The following is a 19,673-nucleotide window of genomic DNA, read 5'->3' on the forward strand; positions in this document are numbered from 1 at the left end:
AAGGACATTACAAGACTCGACAACAAAAATAATTAGCCGTCTTTAATATTTTTTATTTTTTTTTATAGCAAATCTCTTTTCTATTTGTATTTCTTTTTTAATGAAAAGACGACTTTCATTACTTGAACGAAAATAGGGCATAGTCCATTGCTTTCTTGTAGCAACAGCTAGAGAAGGTTTGATGAGAATGTACGTTAACAAATTAATTAAGGAAGAACCGCTTACAATTACCTTTTACAAAAAGTCTTTGCAGATCGAGAAAAAACTACACAAAAAAACCGCCACACACAAATCCCTGCACGTCTTTCGAGGAGCTGGGTCCACTGGGACCCATAAATAAGAAGAAGAAAAAAATGTGAGAGGGGGTTTTTATCCGGTTTTATTTCTCGGTCTTTAGAGAAGCACTGTACCTTGTAAATATATATCTAACTAGATGGTAATTGAAACTCAATGCTCAATTCTCCTTCATTCCGACCCACAAGAAGCTGAGGTGGATAGTTGTGGTGTGAGTATTCTAAAATTGAGCTTTCTCATTGATTCTAGACCCACATAATTAACATTACTACTTTTTCACCCCCACTTAACCGATTTTACCCTAACAGTTCACCCACTTTCTCAAACACTGGCTATGTAACTTCCCATACTCTTTTTTTTGTTTCGCAAATTAGATAACTGCCGATGCTCAGCAAACCGATCATAGCAACCTCTGAGATTTCAAACCGCTATCTAATTTTTGCTCTTCATTGTAATTTTTTCGAACAGATGTTAGTATAGTTACCAATTTTTTAGATTTTTCATTATCCTTCATCGAAGGAATTTGGTCGATTGTAATTGCACTTGCTTATAAACTGGATTTGTTACAGGTTATTATCCCAATTCATTGCCCTTGCTGTGAAGAAATCGTGATATCTAATGTAGAACTTTTCTTTTCTGTTTCAGTATTAATCCTTAAGGTTGCTTCAGGCGGAACCCCATTAATGGTGAAAGAAAGTTGTTGCTTTTGTGCTACTGTCAACAAAGATCAGTTGAGCATCTTGATGTTATATATCATCCCAGGTAATGTTCTTTCCCCAAAATGCTTTATCAATTTAGTATTTTTTATTGCTTGAAAAATTATTATATGGAATTCCTAGCAGGCAGATGCCCTTTTTGCCAAAAAAAAAATAAAAAAAAAATAAAAACTGCCTGTCATGTCTTTGAATGTTTATGGTTTTTCAAATTATGAATGATTATTAAATCGATGACTTCCTAGCTTTGTTACATTTTGGTTTAGTCAAAGTGCAAATTTCAGTATTGTAAGTGCAACGTATAGGGGGAATTAGACTGTGCCGTCTTAGTCTTTTGATGCTTTTTCATTTTCTTATTTGTGTGCTCTAACGACGTTCTCTCTGTGCTTATTTCTTACTTCAATTTTTAGGTGGACATACGAAAGCAAATTATTCTAGATTCTGCACACAGAGTTAATTTAGTCGACGTCTACGCTAAGGATTGGAGATATTTGGATACACAGGTAGCAAACATATGTAAATTAAACTTCTGAGATTCCTTAAAGCTAGATGATTACATCTCATGAAAATGTAGCAGTCGCAAAGAGGTTTAACCCAGTACGAATATTTCATCAAAATATTGCAGTTGCAAAGAGATGTATCCCAGTGCGAACGGGTTATCAACCATGGATTCGAAAGCTCCTTCTATGAGTACCAGCAAACCTAGCTAAGAGAGACCCCCATTTAATCATATTCAGTCTAATAATCTTGCCATGCATTTTAATATTGCTTTCATTGTTGTTGACCAGTAAGGTTGTTTACATTTACACAGATCTTTTATTTCGTGCTAAGGGAACAATAAAATTAAGATCGAAAATGTTAACTTAATGTTGCTAAGTTATGACAACTGAGCACTGGACCAGATATTGAACTAATTGTGAGACTAACTTGAATTAAACTATATTATTCACGGTGGGAAGCACAGGTTTAATCTTAGGATTTTTGTCTTCTTCTCATTGTGTTTAAATCGTGTGCATTGATTTGTTTTTGCAGAACTGTAGTTTAGTTTTGTTCATATCAAAGGATTAATAATAATTTTTTTTTGTGGCAGGTTAATGGATTCAGAAACAAAGCTCAACGGTGCCTTGGCTGAATTATCTAAAGGTGCATGTAAAAATCTGATACATTAAAATTAGTTTGTTATACTTAAAAATCTATAAACAGTTGGTTTACTTAAAAAAAAAAAAATTCCTTCCATGCACACTTAACATTAGCATACAGTGTACCACTACTATAATTACACAGTATTGTGGTCACTTATTCGACATTTACTAATTTTTGTCGGAATTGGGATGAAAATATAAGTACATACCTGCCTCGGCATCCATCAAGTTACCTTTAAGAGTTTCCTTCTTTGCATTGTGTTTTTGTTTCATTTACCCAATTCAACTGCCGGCATAACTATGCAGTATCAGTTTCATGTACCACTTTTTGTTTTAGTTTACATCATTCCTTAGATGTTAATTAATCATATTTCGATGAATTTTTCCTAACACATAGATCAATATGAGATTAGAAACAAAAAATTGTAACCAATTTGACTTTAAAGATGAGTTTTTTGCTGTTAATTAATCACTATGTACGATGTGCAGATTAACCTAAACACGTGACACGACTATGCCACACAATAACTATCGTCAACTGAAAGGATTGTCGGCATGACATGCACACGAGAACATTTGCCATGGTGAAGGAATCACCCCAGTCCCAAATGTGAGCCTTATATGTTCCTTTTTAGGTCGCAGTTCATGTGTGGTAGGAGGGCGACGCTATTTGTATAGCTTTTCCTTTGGTGGGTTATTTGTACGAGCAGTGTAGAAATGTAATCACGCGGTGCGGAGCACGGGTTATTTTCTAGTATATATATATATATATCAGATGATTCAGATTTTCAAAAAAAAAAAAAAAAGAGAAACAATTGTATTGCATTTTCTGTGTTTTTCTTTAAGACGTGCGCATATCTAATTTATATCTAGCATGAGCAGTTCATATCATGATTGACAGTTTTCATGAAGCAAACCACCCTTACAATCACGATAACAACTCTGTGAGTGAACAACGTTGCAGCTGTCAGTCATAGACTGACTCTGTGAATGAATATTGGCCGAGAAGGGTTACTAGTTATTTGCGTTTTGGTGTTGACTGTCTTGGCCAAAAAAGCCTACTAAAGGTTCTCCCACTTGAATAGTCGGTCATAGACTGACTTTAGGGGTCAAAATTTTAGGATTCGACATAGTACTGCAACTTTTTGACATGAATTGTCGCATCATCATCCAATTCCAAGTTTCTACAACGACGTTGCCTTTAATGCATACCACTTCTCATGTTATACGAAATGTTGGTTAAATGTAATGCATCTAAAGATTCTACTGGAAGACTGGAAACTGGTGAAATCCATCTGTGTTAGTTTATTATTATGGTGGTATGAAGGAGCCTAAATTCTCAAGGATACTACGATACAAAATCACAAAATTTGTGATGACTGCAAAGCCGGCAATGAGATTGTTAACATACAGAAATCGAGTTAGGATTGGAGAATTGAAGCATTTACCAACAGAATGAGCCCCAAGAATTAGGCCATCCTAGAAAATGCATAATTCTTTAGCAACAAAATGCAAACATTTTTTATTTTTTGTTTTATTTTTTATTTATTTTTTTCAATGCAAACAAACTCTACGCCTCTACACAAGAAAACAAAAAAAAATAAAAAATAAAAAATTTAACAAACATATGATGCCTAATGAAACTACCAACACATCAACCCCTCCAACGATACATTATGCGCGTAACCATCAACTAGTACCATGAAAACTGACTGCATAGCAATGCAACACATTAAACATTTTACGTGCTTTAAACAAGATCCCAATTCCCAAATATGATCACCCCGCCGCTCTCGTTGATAACCATTCAAGAGTGTTTTTATCATAACGCAGATAAGGTTGGCAATTCGCCAATCTAAATTTCTGCGATCTCTATCAACGAAATAGGCAAGGGTCACATTTATAGCAAATTCTTGATGCCCAATGTATTGTATACCTATATCACCTCTTATCTTAGATAGGTAATCAGCAACGAAATTACCTTCTCTGTAATGATAATCGAGTTTATAACCTCCAGACACCAACTGCAAAAGCCGGTTGATTTCACCAACTAGTGGACCAACATAGCCTAGTTCCCGTATTTCATTCTCATTTAGTTGATTATACCTTCGGATCAACTGTATTGCGTTTTTGTTGTCATGGATCCTTGAAAAAAAAAAGGTGTGCAAATGCGATGTAATCAAAAAATTTGACCAGATCTTTATTTATTATTTTTTGATAAACAACACACAAACAAGGGAACTAAGCACTCATCCTAACATGTCTCACAAAAGCTTTAGCTATATAATCATCACCTAGCAGCGGCACAATTTAGATCGGAGGATTAGAAAGCCACACGCCCTCAGCTTCCTTTGGTGCACTTGATTTTTCCAGGTAGTCTATTACAGAGTTGGTCTCTCTGTATCTCTGACCTATTACAACATCCTCAAAACTATGCATAAGGTCTTCAATATCCTTGAGTAATCCTCGCATCACCCATGGAATCGTTGTTTCTCCTTGTATAGCTGCACTGCATAAGTGGAATCAGTTTCTACTTCAATATTCTTGATGCCTATTTCTTCTCTTGTCTTCCACACACTTGAAGAAACTCCCCAGAGATTTTAATCGCTCTTGCAAGAATTCCTGATGGAAGGAACACCTTCTTGTTGAATGTCCAATCATTTATGCCAATCCAAATAAACCATAAGACGAATGAAAATAAGTTCCGCCAATCCACTCCTGCGGCTTTCCCTGCAAACTTACAGAGAGTGTAGTTGCAGGAAATCCTACAACCACACCCTTATGAATTTAGACAAGATTCTAAGTAATCATAATGGAATTATTTTATTATTTACCAAGCTCTCTAATTGAATACAAGATAACACAATGAATTTACTTCCTCTCTAAATAAACTTTCTCTCTCTTAATTTCTTTTCTAACATTCACCTCCGAGATCCCCCCTTACACAGATTCCTTCCCCTTATATAGGGTACTACATAGTGGATGACAGCTAATAGATCCCCTATTTTCGGAATCACTGTGTGTTACAATCGCTCATGTATATACACTCAATCTCGCATATTTTACTCTTTCGCATAGATCATCACACTTTACTCGTGACTATGCTGACATCATTAAATACGTCACCCTATTTTTAACATGTGCGATAATCCTCGCTTAAGACAAATGACCTTTACTTCGCATACATAATGAATGTGCGATATTTCACTCCTACATTTAGCCTCTTCTCATTTCATTCTCTTTATAAAGTAAGCGATATGAAGAATCTCCATCTATCAATATCGCACATGCTAAACTTTTCATATTCTGCTCTACCGACACATTTCCAGAATTTGAGCTTTCTTTACTTACGCGTGTCTTTTTATCCACTCGTTATCTGACAAGTCCTTGTAACCGACTATTCCTATCCATTTATTCTTCGCATTAATGAGATAAAATCTCGAAAAACGAGAGTAAATTTTCCTTATATACCTTCTTTCATCTTCTTCTTTTTACCTTCTTCTTTCTTTTCCCTTGCTTCTTCACTTTAACTGTAATTTCCGTCTGTGATCAGATTAAGATACATTTTTTTTACTGTGATTTGATTCACCTATATATCTCCCATTCACATTCTTATAATGGCTCCATCTAGAGGTGTAAATTGGTCTGTGCCAGCACGAGCACAGCCCATCACAGCACGTTAAAATCGGAGCCCAACCCATCCTAGCACGTGATTTAGCCCAGCACGGCACAACACGTTAGTTTCGTGGGTTGTGCTTGGTTAGCCTAATCAGCACAGTAGCACAGCATAGCACGCGTCAAGGATAAGCACGTGGCCCAGTCCAGCACATCACGTTAAGTAAGCACGTCATAACATTCACAAATACATAATATAACAAGGTATAATACATCACATTTTGTGTATATTTCACAAAAGAGTCACTATTCTAACTAGTTTTTGACATTTTATGCTAGCTTATTTTTATAACGACACATATAAAATATCGTTGTTATAGTGTCGTTACCTATATATACTTGACTAGAACATTAATTCACATGACAATGATCCAATTTTATATTTGGTTCGACATTTCTTTTTATTGAATAAACTTGTTAATTTTACTTGAAATAAATTCTGAAATAATTTCAAACTATATGTAGATATCGTGATAATGTCTGACTTAATGTATAACATTAAGTGATCTCAAATTGTTTATAGCACGTGTATCAGCACGACACAACACGACACAGCACGTTACGTGCTGTGCCAGTGGGCTGTGTTCTGCCTAGCTTTTGACTAGTAAAGCACAACACGGCACAACACGTTTAAGTCATTGGCACAGCCCAGCACGGCACATGGCACGTGAAGCGTGCGACATCGTGTGCCGGGTTGTGCCGGGCCGGCACGTTTTACACCTCTAGCTCCAGCCGGTAAAAAGATGGAAGAACAATTCACCAGGTTGAAAAGAGAATTTGGCACAAGAGGCTTTTCACTTTCTCTTCCTTCCCATTATTCATCAAAACTCAATCTTGAATTAATAAACTCTGAAAAATAGTCTAATCAAAAGATCATCATTTCATTAGGACAACTCTTGAATAATCTTCCCATCCCATTGTAGAATCCAGAAATTCCCTTGTTCTATGAAATTTTATCCGATGATCGATTCGCAAGAGGTATATTTTAATTAGGTGGAGATGCTATTAGAATTGCTTTAGAATACTCTCATCGCGCAACCGGTTTAGGAACATCTTATTCTTATGCAGTGCGAAATGCATCGTACCGTGATAAAGACATCAACCCTTCAGAGTATACTGTTGATAATTTTTTTCAAAAAATACTATGTTGCGATAATGAAGAATGAATCAACAAAATGGGCCATTCGCTTAAGAAGAAAGGATGGTATCACTGAAGACCAAAAAATTATGCGAGATGTTGGGAATGATAAGTCTAATAATACTGCTCGCAGATCTAATGATTCATGCTGGCTTAATTTCACTGTCATTTTAGTTGGTCCTTATGTATCCGAAAGAGCTGATAATGGTTCTGATCTAACCCTTCTTGCGAATCTTTCAGCTTATCAACCTTGGAAATTTGTCTAATCTGATAATGAGAATAAAAAGATGGTATGAAATTTTCGCATATCCTTCCTAATTTCGCACAACCTTATTTTTTCTATTTCTTACTTTCCTACTCTTCTGATTTCAGGCTGCTAAGGAGGCCAAAACGTCGCACAATGCATCATCTTCGCAGAATAATGAAGTAAGAAACATTCTCTTTCTTAATTTAAACAATATTGTTGCCTCTATTTCTTATCTTTATTATTCGCGTAGGTTGAAGATTCAGGTTCTAAGGATGCTGGGAAAACCAAGAAAAGAACCAAGAGACTTGCATCCAAATCTGGGTCCAAAACTTCTTCTTCTGAACTTTCCAAGAAGCGTAAAAAATTATACCCTTCTTCAAGTTCTGAATCCAGTGATGATGATATTCTTGCTTCTGAAGATCCATCAATATATTCTTCAATGAAAGAATTATCCAACCTTTTTTCTGATCCTATGTCAGCTCTTAATGATGATGATCTTCGACGCACTTTTGGTATGGTCTCACAAGTCTGCAATGCTCCTATTTTGGATGATTCATCTCTTCGCGGAGCTTCTTCTGCTGTAAACCCAAGTTTCCAATATGCGATTGGCTCTTTGGTAATATATGTACCTTCATACTCTTATATTCTTTCTAATCTTTCTTTCTGATACATGACATCTTTCCTATACTTTTACAGGTATCTCGTTTATCATGTGCGGTTTCTTCGGATTATCAAAGGAAACTTCTCATCTTGGGAAGAGAAAATACCAAACTTAAGGATGAAAGTTCTGCCAACATTGAATTACTTCGCAAGGCTCGATAAAGAAATGATGAAATTATTGGTATGTAATATTTGATTCTTTCATTCTCCTTGTTTTACGTGATAATTAGCATTCCTCATTTCTTTATATTCGCAGATATTTATAACCTTTCCGATAAGGCATATAACTTTTCTGACGAGGAAACCCTTTTAAAACATCTTAATTATTCTTTAAACAATTATCCAACCAAAAGATTTGAGAACCTCCGCCTGGAAGAATTAAGATTGAAGTATACTGCTCTTAGAATGGATCATAGACCCTTACTGACTATACTTAATAACTTCAAACGCCGTCTTCATGAAAATAAGGAGACAATTCAAATTTTGGAAGAATAGAAGAATAAACTTATTACTAAAAAAGACGAGGTCGCTTTCAAGGGTGCGAAAGCATTAGAAAAATTCCAAGAAGTTATCCTTAAAGTTCAGAATGAACGTGATTTAGTTTTGAGTGAAAAGTTCGCACTCATTGAGGAAAGAAACTTAATCCGTTCTCGACTTCTCATAGAAAATGAAGTTGAATTTAGTTGAGCTGCTAGAGTTCTGAATGATGCTAGGGAAAATTTAGCCGTAAATGTGAGCCTTCAATCTGAATATTCTGCGCTGGTTAAAGACATTATTTCCAATCACTAAGGTCACTTGCATTTTCTTTCATATTTGTCATTTCTTGAAGATGACATCTCTTTTAAGTCTAACCATTTTGCTTATATTTCGCAGATAAAGAAAAGAATTATCTGGAGATGATTGAAGAGTTAAAGACACAACTTGCTGCTAAAGAAAGGATACGTCTTGAAGAAACCGAGAAGTTATCAATGGAGTTATCTGCTCGAAACTCCAAGTATCAACAGCTAAAGAAGAATTATATCCTTACTGTTTCAAATAATGGTAAGGATGCCACTCGCGCTCGTGATGCAGCAGTTAAGGAAGTCTGTGTTGACAATGGCATTCCTCTCTCTAAATATAAATCCGCAGACGTTCCTCCCAACGATGTTGTTCCTGATATTATTGATGGTGAAGAGGAATATGAAGAATACGAAGAAGAAGGAAATAATTCTGAGGCCGAACATAATGATGAAGATAATTGATTATTTTTCTCTTGATGTAAATCCTTCTTCTGCCTCTTGTATATCTTCATGTCTTCTAGAATTTAAAGTGTTAATTTTCAACCCTTAATTATAAGTTCCCTTTAACTCATATTCGCATTCGCAAATATCAAAGTTCCATCTTTTTCGCACATGGATCAGACTACCAAATGGGGCAAATAACACTCTTTTTATATTTGCATTCCCATTATTGCCTCTGCTAGTTTTCACAGATTGATAGGCTGATGATCATAATGTCGCTTGCTACTTCAATCACATTTTGTATCGTGCGAAACACTTCTTAGCTAATTTATTTCTATCAATTCCTGCAAAACAAAGTTAAGTTATATCGTACTTTTCTCTGGAGGTCTTATTTTTCCTTCCTAATTAAAGATCTTATCTTGCCTAAAATTTTATTTGTTCTTGTGCGACGAATCGCAGGAAGTCTTTATACTGTAGTATATCAACCCATTGATCTCGCCTTATCTTTTTCTTGTATTATTGCCTCTTCAGGTTTATCTTGTGTGTAAATATGACAAGTCTTAATACTCCCATGAGTAAAAAGCCTCATGATATTTACGTCTTTTGAAAAAATTCAGATCCCTAATGGAGGGAGCCGTCCTTATATTCCCCATGGTTGCCCCTTCAAGGAAGCTTACCTCTATCGGGTTAAGATTGGCTCCTCCCATATGGTAATGCAAAAACCAGTTGATTTCGCAGTCTCTTATCCCTCTACCAATAAGGTTTATGGTTACGATACCGCACCCTAAGTGGGGTTTCTTCGGACCGAGTGCATCATAGTCAGGACTTGTCAAGAATAGTAAGGTAGGCTCCAACGCCCCCCGCACTCTTGACTCAACCGTGTACCTCGGCGCCCTGATCGAGTTTCTGCACTCCTTAGGAGAGACTTTCTCAACTTGGTCTTCCAATCTAAGGTGATGAACTTAGACTGAAAAATTTAAGGCACCTCTCCTGGATGATCTTTTTCGTTTTTTCTCACCCCAAATCTCCATGACTCAAGTTCCAGGGTCGATGTAGCTTTCCCTTGAGTCATGCTTATCAGGTTTTCCCCAAATGTGACATGTGATAGGTCTTAATTTTTGCCTCTTGCATGTATACGAACTAGGGTGCATGATAGACGCATTTATGTGTCTAATTTGTCCTCAATGTTTCGTATTGTTAGTACTCATTTTCGTCCTTATTATGTTATTTTGTGTGTGTAGGTATTTTTTTGGAAATAAACATTGTTGGAAAAATCGCCCCGAAAAATGACCCAGAGGAGCCTCGGAGAACACCTACTATTCGGACCCTCGGTTTGGATAAGGGGCAACCCAATTGCTAAGGGGCACCCCCAGAGCGCCACCTGCTATTCGCACCCCTGGTTTGGATAGGGGGACACCGTCTTCTTCATTCAAATTTCAGTTTCGACGGGAACTTTTGCAGCCATCGGCCAAAGATTAGGGTTTACGATTTGAGCTTGTTGTAGTGAGACTCAACTGCTGAAATCGTTTGGGAAGATTTGTTTGGGCATTACAGGCATGGTATGGTCGTCGTAATAGGTTAAGTTTGGCTGGAAGATTACTTGGGAGCAAATCAGGGTTCAACATGGTTCTTTGAAAACCTGATACTGTTGTTCTGGTTTTGGAAGATTTCTAAGGAAATTAAAACTCTGTAATTAGTCGGATAAGGCCTGTTACACTCTAACAGGACTGGTAGGTCCATCAGAACCGATAAATTCTGGCCACATCGTCGGAGAGAATAAATCAGGGAGTTCGTGTACGGAGGAGATAGTCAAGGGATTACAGCAAGTTTGGACGTGTGTTGCACGTGTTCGGGTGGATTCTGGTCGCTGGAGAAGCGTGAAGGAGTTAAACATGGATAGTATGCACGTAATTAACTGTTGCAGATACGTGCAGGAAACAAAGAAGGAAAGAAATTATATTCTCTTTACTGCCGAGTGATGACAGATTATTTTGGAGTTATGTCGTGATTTCTTGTCGTTGTCGAGTATAAAAGAGGTGATGGGATGTCTTAGAAGGGGGATGAAGAGTTTGGAAGATTTGAAGAGCATCAGAAAGTCGAGATAATCAAGTGGCAGGAAACCACAATTTCTGCCGCTGTGAAGAAAACAAAGAACATCGACCCACTCATTGGACGCCTAAGGACAGTCGTTTATGCTACAGTGGTAACGACCCACAGCCGAGGGTCGTAGTTCAGGAGACAGTCTTAGAGCAACAGTAGTTCTCTGGTTTGTAACAAATATAATTGTTACAAACTCGATTTTGAATTATTTCTCCATTTTCTCCTTGTAAACACCTTTTTGAGCAATGATAAATTCCTTTGAGTGTGTTTTCACCATGCGGAGATAGACCCCATCACTGGGACAACGGAGGAAGCAACTTTTCATGATTGTGGTAAATGAATTAATTCTTTTATTGACTTTTTACATAGATTTAATTGCTTTATGATTTCTGTTAATTATTTGTTATTTTGTTAGATGACGCATGCTTAGTTCTAAATACTTTAGATGCGTCATGCTTTTAACTTACAAATAATATTTTACGAAATCTGTTTGTGGCAAAGAACTCGAGTCACAACTTCTTTTGTTTGAGCTATATTGTCTAGAGTTAATGACTGAACCATAACAATATGAAAATTAGTGGAATCCCGCGTCTCAGCGTCTCTTCATCTTGTGACAAATTGTGTATATATATTTTTCCTTATTTTCTTTATTAATTCTTAAAACAAATTCTCAACAAATCTGAGTGAACGAAACTTCTTACTACAACTCAATTGAAAATCACATCAGTGCACGCCACAGTTGGATGCCTCTCTTCTGTGGTTATATACTTTGTTGCCTTACACTAAGGTCTTACTTTAAGGTATTACATTTTCCTTATGAAAATGATATCATCTTATGAAAATAGAAACTTTTCATTCCATTCTTATGTTTGAGTTATATAACTCTAATACATAGAATTCTTACTGATTTGTCATACATGAAGAAAGATATTCATATTAATCTTCTGCTCCTGTCATCTTTTGTATTTCTTTAAGTTCATTGATGATTCTCATTATTTCGCATGATATCTTCAATTTACCCTATGCGAATATCATCGCATATGGTACTTTTCTTCTGAGAACACAACTTTTTCCTTTAAACTCGCTCTCCTTCTTTAGAAGTAATCTTCCTGACTCGCTTGATGTTATTATTCGCAGAAGATTCTTCTTCAAAATACTTCTTTTCTATCTTCCCAGATTTAGGAACTACATCCACCATTAATCTTTCACCCCTTTGGCTATCCTTAGCATGCTGCTTCCAATTTCTTCGTTTGTATTCTCTCTCTTCGCACTTATCAATATCGATTTCCTGACAATTTCTACCTTCATTTGTATCTCCTCTTATTATGCCTAGACCTTGAGGTAAAGGAAATTTTATGCATTGGTGAAATATCGAAGCCACACCCAAGATACTATGCAACCATGGTCTCCCAATCAGAGCATTATATGGTGATTCAACATTAACAACACAAAATACGATTTCTGTTGGTAGACTTCGCAGTGAAATTCTCATTTTGTCTTCTCCTTTTGGCTTGCTCGCAGCACCATTGAATCCATAAATTTTGTAAGTTGAAGGAATTAACTCGTCATCCCTTCCTCCCATAGTTTGTATGTATGATAGAAGATAATATCAACAGAACTCCCAGGATCTATGAGTATTCTTTTTATAGACCAAGTATTCGCTTCATCTTCTTCTTCATCATCATCATCATTTATTTTTGCTTTTGGATTAATTCCCAACTTCACCACTAATGGACATTCATGTAATTCTCCTCCTCCTGGTGTTTCTTCCGCACTAAACGAAATGACCTGCTTTTGCCAATCCTTTAATGGTAATATCTTCGCAAGGTTGAGAATTTCTCTTCCATCATTATCTCTCGCATATAGACGACTTAAGATGTTGTCATGAAAATCTTCTATATTTTTGAAAGAGTGTATAAATGAATTGGAATAGAGGTTCCTTTCCTTCGCACCTACTTCAATTACAAATGTATTTTTTCCTCTTTCCTCACCATATGTATCTCCTCCTGGTGGTGGTGGTGGTGGTAGATTCTGCGGCTGCTGTACTAAGAAGTGGATCAATTTTTCTTGATCAATCATTCTCAGTATGATCTTCCTCACATTTCTGCAATTACTTGTTGTGTGGCCATGAAAGCGATGATATACACAGAATTCTTTGCTCCCTCTACCCGGTGGTGGTTCATCTCCTACGTTGTGTGGTTCAGGAATTTTTTCCATTAGTATAACAGCTTCCCAGACTTTATCTACTGTAGTATTCAACTTTGGCAAACTTATTTGTTCCCAGACCACCTTTCCAGTTCCTTGTAGTTTATTATGATATGGCTGTTGACCTCCATAACCTTCCATGGGATTATCCATTCTTTGAATCTTGTTATTTCTTCCTCTAGCTTGGGATTGTGCTTCTTAATATTCTCTTTCGAGTTCCTCCTGATCTGCACTACCCATTGCTACCAATTTTTGTTCCATTTCGGTACTTTTCTTTCCTTGGTTTCCTTGCGATGTACTCGCAATAATATTTGTCATCCTTGGGAGTAAACTTGCATTCCCATTGTTCGCATTAGGCATTGCAACTGGATAAGATTCCATGCCTCTCTGCTTCTCCTCAAGTGCAATATACTTTTCTTGAAATTCATGCAACTCCGACATTGCGATGGAATCTTTTATCCTGAAAATATGTGTATATAATAAATCTGTAGGAAAAAGAGCATTGACAAAGGATAGTATAATAAATGGCTCATATACTCGTCTTGCCATTTCACTAGACATGGTTCTCCAACGTGTTGTTAGATGGCGTAAACTTTCATTGACCCTTCTGGGAAGTCCAAAGGCCGTCTCGATTCCTGGTCTTGACATATTATTGCTGATATATTGTCCTAAGAAGACGTTCTGTAGATGACAAAATGATCTAATAGTTCCTACTGGTAATCCTTCAAACCACTGCAAGGCTTCTCTTGTCAAGCTCGCAGGAAAATATTTACACAGCACCGCATCATTTTCTTCCCACTGTAATAAAGATCGGCTATAGGCTTTGATGTGTTGTACTGCACATGTACTACCATCAAATATACTAGCGCAGGTAAGTTGCATTTTCGTAGTATTATTGCAATTTGAATTTTCCTTGCAAAAGGTGTCTTCCCATCTTCCTCTACTGCTTCCTCTAACTGCCTTCTTCCACCATTTTTTCGCATAGTCATCATTTCTCTCAATTCAGCCATTTCTCTGAGAATTTCTTCGCTCATAGTTTGGTCTAAATCCTGTTGCATAGGTCTTTTTAATCTGGCTTGTCTTAATCTATTCTCATGATTATTCTGACGTATAGCCTCCTCAATATCTCTTTCTTCAGTTTCTTCTCTTCTTCTTCTACGTATTTCTCGTTCAAATCTCACACGTTCGCGCACAGCGTTGTTTCTCTCTTCCTCTTGTTCGTGTGCATATTGATCCCTCAACATTTGTCTACCATGTAATAGAGTTCTCTCTTGTTCCTGATCATGTTCTCCATCATTATCTGATGTGTAACGAGTACGATGACGTGCGGTTGCACCTTGAAGTATATTTTTCCTTTGATCTTCTTATCTGTGACGACGCTCATGTTGTTGTTCATATCGGTCATTTACTGTGCGTCTCTCGTCGCGTTGATCTTGTTGATTATCATCTTCTTGCAAATTCTCATCGATATTATCTAATGTTTATTCTCGCATGGCATTTCTTCGATTTGATCGACTTTGTCTTGATGAACTTCTGTTGGTTCTTGATCTTGATCGCGTAACACTTCTTGATCTTTGTTCGTGTAATCTGAGATTCTCTTCTCTTAAATCATCATTATGTCGTATCAAATTCGCACGCTCTTCATCTTCTATTTGTCGCTCAGCAATCAATCTTTGTCTAAGTTCTTCAAGTGTCGTATTTTCTTTATTTCCTTCAATCCTTCCTTCATCTCCAGTTCTCTGTATTTTATCTTCGGTAGAATTCGTATGTGCAGTATGAATACTCACTCTATCATAATCAATATCATCATTCTTCTCTTTTGTACATTGTAGTCCATCCGGATCATCATTTCTTTGATTTGTTCTTTCTCCTTCTTCTAATTGCTCATGAATTTCTCCTCTTATTCGTTCAGCCATTCTTTTACTTCTTTTGGCTGTTGCCGCTTGCTGATGGTTTATCAAAAGTGATTGTAGTTGAAGTGGTAAAACGGATTCGTATCAGACTTGTGAAGAAAACAATTTTTCTAGATTTAAATTAAACACGCAAATAAATAAAATAGTTCAAACCTTTAGAGAAAAACACCAAGACTTGGATTCCACCATTGATCCATTATTTGATAAATTCTAATAATTAATATTCATGCAATTTTTCTTTTAGAGTGATTCTAATATTATGCCTTTTGTAGATTTTTGAAGTAATAAATGTAAACACCAAGCATGAAACATCAAGAGTCTTAAACTAAGCATGATCCATCAAAATGAATCACAATTATTCAATAAAAATCAATTTTCCAATAAAAATTCCATGCAAATAATCATGTAATAATATTGCAAATAAATAATAAAGTTAGAATTATACCATAAATAAGGACCAATGGCTTCCTCCGTCGCCTTGGCTAAGGGGTTTAGCTCCTCATCCCAAAAACACACTCACAAGATAAATTCATGGCTAAAATAGGTGTTTTTATTGATGTATAAGATGAAACAGGAAATTGTAACGCTGTGAAAGTGTTACAGCGTCACCGTTACAAAGGGGTCACTGTTACAAAAGAGTATGGTAATTTAAGACTGCTGTAAACGATAACTATCTACTGCTGTGAAACAACAACAGTGGTATTGAAAATAAGTCTGCTGAAGAACGACGGACTCTGCGAGTCTGTTCTTCGTGTTCTTCAGAAGCTTTAATGGCAGCAGCAGCAGCGCTGTCTCCTCTATAATTGCTTCTCCTAGGCTCTCATAGACTCTAAACTCTCTCCTCAGGTTTTCCAAACTTTTCTTTGATGTAAACCAACACTTATATAGCCCAACAGATCCATAAATCTCGACTAAATATGCGATTATTCTTTTTCTTCTTCTCATGCAGTTGAAACGATAATCGCTTCTGTTGAGCTTTTTCACGTGCTGTTGGCTATAAAATAGCTACCAAACTCTTCCATAATCTTGAATAGGACCATGTACATGTTAATCCCGCGTCAAAGTCCTCCAGAAATCTCTCAAAAATATTCTAAAAACCCAACAGAGAACACGTCTCTCTGTTGGAAACTTTGAAACCCTCTCTCGGCCATTCCAGCCCAATTGGTTGGTTCCAATCGATTGTACTAGGCCTGTTTAGTCCATCCAAGTCCAGCCCAACTGATTTCGGCGATTGAATCTCGTTAAAACTCCATCAAAATTCGATTATCAATCTGCCAGTGAACTTCCCGCCAATTTTCCAATTCAAAACGTGAAGAAGGTGGGTGCCCTTATCCTGTGCTGTTCTCCCTTTAGCAGCTGCCTAGAAATAGGTCACCCCTTAGTAATTAGGTTACCCCTTATCCAAAATCGAGGGTCCGTATAGTGATTTCTCTGGGACATTTTCCGCACTTTTTTCGGGGTTCCTCCGGGATATTCCTGGGGTACTTCCGGTACAATTCTGGGGCGCTTCCGGCACGTTATCAACGGAGGTCCAAATGCCGCATTTTTAGCCAATTTCGCCACAAAGCCTTATTCTTCCAAAAACACCTACAAATAAATAAAATAACCAAATAAGTACGATATCGAGCACTAACAATATATACAAATGAGCTATATTAGACACATAAATGCGTCTATCAAATACCCCCAAACTTATTATTTGCTAGTCCTCGAGCAAATCTAATCTAAAATAAAATGACTACACTTAGCACGTGCAGTAAGCCGTTAAACCACTAGGTGGCCCTAGTGGCGGAGTGTTGTCTCCGGAGGGTTTACCAGAGGTGTACCCACAAAACCTTAATACTCCAGAGCTTAGCTATCTACGCAGAACCTTGGAAGGCACTAAAGAATCTCCTTGGTTGGCATACTTATTGACTACAGGAAGAAGTACCTGATGCGAAATTCCAATTGTTGTACACGAGTTTGCACTCAAGCATACTAAAATTCATATAAAGTGACAGAGCTCTACTCAGATAGTTGCACTATGGACATCATATTCGGAGTCAAAAATCACATGGAAAGATTAAGAAGATGGATATAGAAAAATAGATGGTTTTGATGTTTACTAAGTGAACGACGTTTCCCATATCTGTCTGAAGGCCTCCGCCAAAATGAACCTATCCTAATGGATTGAGATACTAGTCTGACTAATATCAACACACTGGCATATACAAGGGTACCAGTGGTCGATAACCTAACTCTAGGTCAACACAACTGGCATATACAAGGGTACCAGTGGTCGACTTTATTGAATTTATTCCTTTTGGTCAAATGGTCTGGTCTCAATTTTTTTTTTTTTTTACTACCATTTTTTTTCATCTTTTTTTTTTCATCTCTTTTTCTTTTTCAACTTTTTTTTTTCATGGTATCTCATCATCACTCTAATTCACCCTAGCATTGGTAACAACTTGAATCGTGGGCCCCACCTATCACTTAGAGAAACATAGTTTAAAAACAAAATAAAATAAAAATAGAAGTGAAAAGGACTCAACGAGATATGGTGAAACTATCATGTTATTTCTAACACCTGAGCTCTGTGCTTTTATGAATAGACTCTTTAGATGTTTCCATCTAATCAGATTGGTTCTCAAACTCCTACAACAAAATGCTTCCATCCACTTAGATTAGTTAGTGCAATCCTCAATAGGCATAATTTCTAAGCTCTGGAGTTTATTTATTGCAACTAAAAGCCAAAAAGTGTTTCTTCCCCACCCCCAAACTTAAATCTAACATTGTCCTCAATGTTTCTACTTATGAAATTAAAGCACATACAAGGAGAAAATGTTACCACTGGAGGGAAAAGAAATAAGGAAGGATATTACCGTATCACAAGAACGCGGGAGCCTCCCAGTAAATGCTAAATTTATAGTCATTAGCTAGACATCAAATACCTCAAAAAGAATTTTCACCTTCCAAAGTCGTATACCAATAGTCGAAACAATTGTGGGTCCATAAGACCAAATAGAACTGCCACTAATAGGAGACAAATAGTCAAGAACAGAAAAATGAGCAGAAAGAGCACAACCTGATCTAAAGTTTCTCGCAAGACAATTGGATTTATCTGGAGTGCCCAATTGGGCTTCATATGAGTGTCTCGGGAAACATATTCATCCGAAAAACGGGCCTCTAACATATGGATTTTCTCCTGGACAGTATCAGGAGGATCGGGTTGTGGAGTCTGAATAGACTCAGGGAATACCTCACTAGGCTCGAGTCCCAAGTTAGGGACTTCCAATGGGGATACTTGACTATCACAAGAATCATTACTACCTCCAAACATAGGGTTTTCACTACTCTCAGTCAAACCTTTAATTATTGCTTGGATTTCCGAATCTTCGGAGTCCTTGAAATGCTCAAGAGCTTCTTGTAGTTCTACAGTAGGTTCACCTATCTGTCTTAGTAAGATTGTCTCATCAAATGCATCCACACAATCATTAAATAAAGTGTCATCCCAATTATCCTGAATTTGAACTAAAGTGCTAATCATATTCACTTCCTCTAAATCATTGGAAGGTTGTCTAGTAACATTAAAAACATTCAGTTCAGTGGTCATATTACCAAAGGATATGTTCATGAGTCCAGTCCTACAATTGATGATAGCATTAGATGTGGCTAAGAATGGGCGACCTAAAATCACCGGGACGTGAGCACTTGGGTCCTGAACTGGCTGGGTGTCTAGAACAACAAAATCAACTGGATAAACAAACTTATCAACCTCAATTAGAACATCCTCTATGACACCACGAGGGACTTTGACAGACCTATCAGCTAATTGTAGTGTCATGTTGGTCGGTTTCAGCTTACCAAGACCTAGCTGGGTGTATACATGATACGGGAGTAAGTTAACACTAGCTCCTAAGTCAAGTAATGCCTTATCGACCATGTGATTACCAATTGCACAAGATATGGTAGGGCATCCAGGGTCCTTGTACTTAGGGAGTGTTTGGTTCAGAAGAATTGAACTTACTTGACCAGCTAAAAAGGCTTTCTTATGGACATTAAGCTTACGTTTTCGTGTACAAAGATCCTTAAGGAACTTGGAATAAGATGGTAGTTGCCTAATTGCTTCTAGTAACGGAAGGTTTATGGTAACTTTCTTAAAAACCTCCATTATGTCATTAAAGTTTGATTCATTTTTTGTTGGTGCCAATAACCGGGGAAATGGGGCTCTGGGGACAAAACCAGGCTCAACAGGACCCTCATTGGTCTCTTTAGAGACTCTATCAGTCTCCTCATTTTCTGGCTCATAAGGGTGAACTACAGCATGTTCACTTTCAGGTATGTCGACCTTATTATCAACTTTCTTTCCACTCCTAAGGGTCGTGAC

General features: G+C 37.1%; 1 long non-coding RNA gene across 1 annotated transcript; it reads left to right on the forward strand.

The window, feature by feature from the left end:
• The first annotated feature begins 679 nt into the window (after positions 1-679).
• On the forward strand, positions 680-1,759 carry LOC113273506. Its single transcript, XR_003322440.1, has 4 exons — positions 680-764; positions 940-1,056; positions 1,418-1,510; positions 1,633-1,759. It is a non-coding gene; the product is annotated as an uncharacterized LOC113273506 (long non-coding RNA).
• The last annotated feature ends 17,914 nt before the right edge of the window (positions 1,760-19,673 follow it).

Source organism: Papaver somniferum, chromosome 4 (assembly GCF_003573695.1).
Source record: "Papaver somniferum cultivar HN1 chromosome 4, ASM357369v1, whole genome shotgun sequence".
In the NCBI taxonomy this organism is placed as follows: domain Eukaryota; kingdom Viridiplantae; phylum Streptophyta; class Magnoliopsida; order Ranunculales; family Papaveraceae; genus Papaver; species Papaver somniferum.